Source organism: Python bivittatus, unplaced genomic scaffold, assembly GCF_059951505.1.
Source record: "Python bivittatus isolate LINGU-HERP-01145 unplaced genomic scaffold, Pbiv_v1 ctg000410_np1212, whole genome shotgun sequence".
In the NCBI taxonomy this organism is placed as follows: domain Eukaryota; kingdom Metazoa; phylum Chordata; class Lepidosauria; order Squamata; family Pythonidae; genus Python; species Python bivittatus.
This window is the reverse complement of record NW_028277067.1, coordinates 4,811,079-4,817,290: the sequence shown is the minus strand read 5'-3', so window position 1 is coordinate 4,817,290 and position 6,212 is coordinate 4,811,079.

Here is a 6,212-nt window from a genome sequence, read left to right as displayed (position 1 = left end):
GTTCTGACTACCTACAGGGGAGAAGAACATTTTTTTCAGCCACAAAAGTTGCCTGGTCAAGTCTTACCCTTCCCTGCAAACTCTAATCTATGACCTAATTGTGAATGAAGGGTCAGCCTGATATACATTATAGAGACCTGTGGGGAGTTGGGGAGGGAGATTGGTCTCATCCAGCTGTGCCTGCCTGGGTCCTCAGTACAGCACCAGCATAAAGTAGAACAGTAACCAATGTCCCTATGGCCATAATCCACTGTCCTCACTAGAAGACCCTTCTTTGGTGCTGAGTTCTGGGGCTGTGCAGGTTCAGATGTTCCTGGAAGAAAGAGATTGTCAGGACCAGTCTGAATTATATGACTTGAATTATATGATTGAATCAATCTTGATCACCATGATGGATAATCTTTACAGAAAGTGAAATGGGGGAGTGCAATCTTGCTGGTTCTCCTGGTACTCTCTGTAGTTTTTGATGCTGTTGATTATTACTGTGAAATCCTTCTTGATGGGCTTTGCAGCTTGAGATTTCAGGATACAGTATTTTACTGGGTTCCACTCCTGCCTGTAGGAGCATGTTCAGAGGATGGCTTTGAGTCATCATGTCTTGGCTCCATGGCAATTAAGCTGTGGGGCCCACTGGGACACCAATGCTATATAAAAACTACAGAATACCATTGAGGATGGCTTTCAAGAGGTTTGCAGCAAAGTGTTGTCAGTATACTGGAGCTCTAGTTTTTTGTAACATCTGAAACAGAAAAGGCTATGCAGACCCTGGACTAATGTTTGGATGCAATGGTGGGCTGGATGAAGACCAATATACTGTGACTGAATCCTATTTCTAAGAATTAGGGAGGTTGCCTCCTCTGGATGAAATTGTACTCCTGGGTAGACCAAGAGTGCGCCGAGAGCTATGGTTTTCAATGATGGCTCAGACCCCTGTAATTAGGAGTGTCTTTTCCAGCTCATCCTGATTAATCAGCTATGGTTATTTCTGCACAGGGATAGCCTGCCCATAGCAAGTCAAGCCCTGATACTGCAAGGCTGGACTATTGAAATGTGTCCTACATAGGAATACCTTTGAAACTGAACTGGAACCAGCAGCTAGCACAAAAATGTCATGGCTAAAAGGGTTGCTGAAAGAGACAGCCTACTGTGAACCCATTCCATCAGTTCTGAAGCAGCTGTACTGGCTGGCTGTGTGCTATCAAGCCAAATTCAAATTGTTTCTACTGACATATAAAGCCCAAATGCTTTGAGATCATCTTGTTCCTTATATAGCTGCCCAGCTATTACAATCAAGGGTGGTGTTCTTTTGAGCACAATGCAGCAACTCAAAGAGGATATGCTTAACAGAGGAATGCGGAGTATGGAAACCCTTCCACGTCCAGCTATTGGTGCTGAGTCTTGTTAGCTTCTGGCCTCAACTAAAACTTAGCAGTTGCCCAAGACTTGAGCTGAACCTATGCTACTATGTCATTTAATATGTCTACTATCGTATTATGGCATGGTTTTATGGTTTGTTTTATCATACCCCACTTGGCAGTGACTCATAACTAAAAGGCAATTTTTCACAAATATAAATAAAATGCCATGGTTCTAGCCCAGAGTAAATGTAGTATCTAAACAACTGAAACATGAATGTGATGGAAAACCTGCAGAAAAGCAATATTTTTCAGACTGAATAAGTATGACGTGGCCCTTTCATCTCTGGTATTCTTGTTTTGAAAAGCCTGCTCTGGAATCTTCCCCAGTGCCAAGCCAAGCAAATTGTTGCAAGCATTTTCCACTGGCTACATAGAAAGTATTTTTGCCTCTCAGGATTTTTGCATAGATCACTTACTGAAGGTGCTGTCTTCATGAGCATTGGTGGCTGGTGGCTACTAGTTAATGTACATACTTCACCTGCTTAGGCCAAGTGCAGGGAAAAACAGTCTGGGTACTGGGATTATAGTCAGCACGGAAGGCAGAAGTGTGTATAGGGAATTTGCAGCTGGTTGACAAGAAGGAGCTATTACTCAGAGGGCAGGGTGTTTGCTTTTGGGAAACTGGTGGTATTCAAAGATTAACATTGTCTGTCTGGGTGTTTGCTGGCTTCTTTATGTCCATAAACAGATATTATGGAAGTCTTATTAAATCGTCACTGTTGTCATCTCAAAAGGAAAGTGACCACTTAAAAGGTTGCCTTTTCCCTCCTCTCCCAAATGTCCTATTATTCAACAAAGTGGTACGGGGGAAACAATAGAGAAACACCCTCAGTCAATGGGTAGAGAGGCAATGTATGGAAGTCACAGATACATCGCACACAAAGGGAGCCATGCTGCCTGTGCAACCCATTCTTCCAGCATCCAGACCTTTCAAACATTGCACAAGAATCTTCCACACCTGGGAATGGGGGAGATACCAGGAAGTGGTGGAAGGCATTTCAGCCCTCTTACATTCAGCCCAGCCCACACAGCCATCCTAATTTCACATGCTTCCCAACATCTTTTTCCCTGGAATATGAAGTGCTTTTCTCTACCACTTTCATCCTTCCTAATGCACATGTTTTACACACACACACACACACACACACACACTATATACACACCAGTCTGGTTCCTTTTCCATATTTTTCTCCTTTTTTTTTTTTTTTGGCATCATGCCTCTTGTGGGACGGGGTGGGGGAAATGGCAAAATAAATATATAAAAGGAGGCCTTATGGAGCCCACCAATCTAGACTCAGAGATGCCTAGAGGCAAATGTTAATGCAACAACAACTCTGAGAAGAAGAAATCTAAATGACTAAAGAGGGGGCAGCTAGAACCATATGTCAGGAAGTCTTAGGATGGATTTGAGGGACGATGGGCTTCCATCTGCCAGCCTAGGCCTTTCTGCTTCATCCCTGTGGTTTCTGCTTTTGAGAGAAACCCACCCTTCTCATACAACCAGTATCCTCCAACCTACAGCCTTCCTGGGGGTTGAGAGAGGAGTCCAATTCCCAAAGGCCATGCTGGCTGGGAATTTTGGGCTCTGCAGTCTCAATCCATCTGGAGGGAGCCAGGCCGGGGAAGGCAGACAGATACTGAGGGTATCCTCAACACCATTGGCCACAGTTGCCAACCCAGAGGAGACAGTAGGGGGGAAAAAAGGATTGGCATTGTGGCAACAGGACCTGCAAGCCAGCAAGCCGAGTTTTGATGGGGAAGGAGGATTGCTGACCAGACCTATATATAAGAAACTAAATGGCAAACAACTCTCAGATTCAATGTTTCAAAGGAACCACACGTTTATTCTATTTTATTTTTGGTATTCTCCCTTCTCCCTCAACTAAATTTAGACCGTAAATTTAGCTTGTGGCTGCATTTTTAAATTTTTTTCTGGTTAAAATTCTTGTTAACTCAAAACCTTGCATGCTATTTTGTAAGTCTTCGGCCCACTAAAGATATTGCCTGGACTTTTTTCTCCTTGTATTCGAGCTTGCCTTTTTCTTGTTTTTGTTCCTCTTACCTCTGTTCTGTAGCATGCACACTAATGGTACAGCAATAGCTGCCAGAAAACATATGGGCACACTTTGCAATCCAGTCCAATTTATTCCATACTAAATCCCCTTGAATTCAACAGGATTTTAGTTGCTTAGTTGTTCATTTTCCAATATGATAGATGCCATCATTTGTCAACAATGTGCTGTTGCGCTCTACATGGGACAAGCTAGCTTGTCACTGTGCAAAATAATAAATGGATCCCAATCCGACATCAGAAATGACAATATTAAGAAACAACTACAACTACACGAGAATCGTCACAAGGAGGGAATGGTCAGTTCCCCAGGATCCTCTGCCACACAACTAATCTGTTATCATCTTTAAGATGCCTCAGAATTCTAGGCTGGTCTTGCAGCATTCAAACATGAAAACTATTTGAGTCTAGAAGCCACTGCCCTGAAGTTCACAGGAAAACAATTGGATGGAGGCAGACTTGCTTTTTCATTCATCTTAAACCATATGAAACAATACTTTGGTCCCCAGCTTTGTTTGCCACATTCCCCCCCCCCCAGTAAACAAACAGCTGTTCATTTTTCCTATTGTGGCAGCTACAATCCTAGTTTTGTACTTTTGCTAAATCAAGTACTAGACCTCTGGGCCCTGGTGAGGCCAGGAGTAAGACTAGATTAGAAACAGTCAAGAGTAAAATTTAAGAGGAATAGGCAGGTCTGAGCTGGAATCAGACAAAATCTGGAAGATTGTGGATCTTATGGAACACAGTGAATTGTGGATGCGAACCAAGAACCTGGCAAATAACAGAGCATCTTGTGTGGCACCATGGGAAAAAAACCAGGTTTATTGTGGTACAGTATAAGCATATGACACCATAGGCCCTATTGGCAAAAAAGGCTTAACCATATTTATCTTCACCATGGTTTGCTTAGCTCGCTTAGTTCAGTGAACTATAACATGATCTGCTAAAGTGTCATGGGCTAATTATTGGTTCAGTGTGTCATGTGAACACATTCAGAAAATAGACAACCTGTGGTCCTCCAGATGTGTTGAATTACAGCTCCCAGCAGGCCCGGTCTGTTAGCCAATAGCAGAGAGTTGCTGGAAGTATAGTTCAGTAACATCTGGAGAACCTCATAAAATTTTCTATTTCTCCTCTCTCCCTACAATAAACTAACACGGGTTTCTTCATGGAAGCATGTAGCGTTCATTCATCTTTCAGACCTTAATTCCCAGATACAACACAGATTTATTAAAATTCGAGTTGACTGGCAACATATAGTCTCCCAAGCCTCTCCTTTAATTATCTGAGAGCTTGTAGGACCCCAATGTTATTGGTTGTAACACTTTAGAGCTATATGATCCATACAGATCCATTGTATGCATGTGCAAACTTTATTGATCCAGGATGAAGCAAACTATATTGTCTGGAACATCTCAAACTGCTTTCAGTTTGGAGGATTTAATTCTAGAAACGGCCAAATTCCTCCCAGAATAGCATGGTCCTGGAGGAGTTTGGCTTGGTCAGAGGGAAACAGAACAGAACATTCCAGGCCTGGATCAATGAAGTTTGCACATTTCTGAAACACTGGATGCCAAACCTGTTGTAGCAGCAGCTCTGAACAAACAGTACCTCAAGAATCTATTATTGAGGTTCACACAAAGGACTTCAGTGGATTCTTGAGGAAGGGGCATATAAAGATTGTCCCACATATTACTGTTTCCCTCGTACTGTTTGTAACTTGCTGCTGCTTCTTTCATCTCTCAGACACTCTCTGCAGGTGTCCCAAGCAATGATAATAAAAGCTCCCCCCCCCAAGTTATCATATTTCAGCTCCAAAATAATATTGATTGATATTTCCATTTCATCAAGACAGGGACTGATATAGAATAGTATACCTCTTCCTTCCTTCCTTTTGCACCATGAACCTACTGCCTGCCAATCTATTCATTTCTATTAAATTTGGGCCACCAGATGTTGCTCCACTTTAATTTCTAGCAGTCTCAGCCAGCATGGCCATTGGTGAAGAATGCCGGGAACTATAATTCAGGGTCATCTGGAGGGTTATTGACTACCCCATTTTAGATTCTGAAAAATATTCTTACAGCACCCATCTCTTTATGGGCCTCCAACTGTGGTGGAATTGACCCCCCCCAGATTGAATAAACTTGAGAAACACCCCTATAGTGCTCCCCAAGCCCCACCTCCCAACAACTGATATGCTTGCAAAATGTCCCCTCTACTTCAGAGCTTATAAGAGTCTACCTAATATCTCCCACCTAACTTTGGTATCTTCAAAATTGTTGAAGCGATATGGAGCTCACTTTTATTCCTGTGTGGTATAAATGTGGAATATTTCCAGCCCTGGTCATTAGGACTAGTATAACTGAGCAGCACAAACCAAGACAGGTACTTGATGTCAGCAAAGAGATAGAGGAGACGCTAATGCTTTGCTTCCCTCTAGTGGTCATCTGGAGTTTTGCAGTGTCGATCTGGTAATCCTCCTGATCATGGTCCACTTTATAAGTGAAATCTGCCTGGCAAAATGGGTGGAAGTGTTCTTTAAACACCAACACAAATCACAAAAACAGCAGTTTAGATTTTCACAGCTTTTGACTTGTGGGGGGGAAAAACAGGTGTTTATAAATAAACAGGACAGCAGCAGGCTGGGTGGAGTCTCTATTTTTAACATGCAAAAGCAAACAGGTGTGCTTAAAGATCAGATGGGCTCCCCCCCACTCACA